Genomic DNA, 909 nt, shown 5'->3' on the forward strand with positions numbered 1-909 from the left:
CTTCAGCTGCCCTTTGCCTTCCAAGCAGAGGTGTTGAGGAGGTAGGCAGCTGGGCATATGAAACTAGATTCAAGGGAGAGGCCTGGGCTAGAAAATAAATAGGAAGGTAATATTCAAGTATTCCAAATACTAGCCATGTGTGGGTAGTATTCAAAGCCATGGGACTGGATACCATCTGCTTCAAACATCATAGAGTTATTTTGACTACAGAGAACCGCTCCCTGCGGCTCTCAAGCACTAAGAAGCAGAGGAGGAAGATTCAGCCAAAGACCCCGATGAGGTGCAGGCAGGGAGCGAGCAGGCGAGAGAGCGTGGGCTTGCTGGTCTGGAGAAGAGCCAGCACCATGGAGACAGCAGCCAGCGGAGTCCAGTAGGGCTAAGGGCTTGAATAAGCAAACACAGATCGTGGACCCCTGGCCATTTTGCACATCACCCAGAGGAGTGCCGTTTACAGCAGGGAAAGAGAGCCAGAAGCCCCTGTCGGAAGGGTTGGAGAAAGCATGAGAGGGGAAGAAGCAGAGGCCGTGAGGAGGGACCACTGTCCCCTGAGAGCGTTAGGCGGTGGAGGTAAGAGAAATAGGGGCCGTGGTATGATTTTAAGTAGGTGTTGTGACCACGTGTGGATGCCCTGAAGGGAAGGAGCCAGTAGAAAGGGTAGTGCAGGTGTGGGGTGGAGGGCCAGACCACAGGAGAAAGCCCTTGAGAAAGGGAGAGGCAGCGGCACCCTAGGTCCTAAGTAGAGACACTGGGAGACTCCCTAACCCCGGGTGTCACCCATTCATAGAAACATGCCGAGGGGAAAAATGAGGACCTAATGTCAGGGGTTTAAGTGGAGAGAAAATGTTTTGAGAATGATATACAAATGCGCTTTACACAATTGATGTGTGTATGGATTGCGATAACAGTTGT

This window comes from Echinops telfairi, unplaced genomic scaffold (assembly GCF_000313985.2).
Source record: "Echinops telfairi isolate 266 unplaced genomic scaffold, ASM31398v2 ScPeMD7_3533;HRSCAF=4204_1, whole genome shotgun sequence".
Classification (NCBI taxonomy): domain Eukaryota; kingdom Metazoa; phylum Chordata; class Mammalia; order Afrosoricida; family Tenrecidae; genus Echinops; species Echinops telfairi.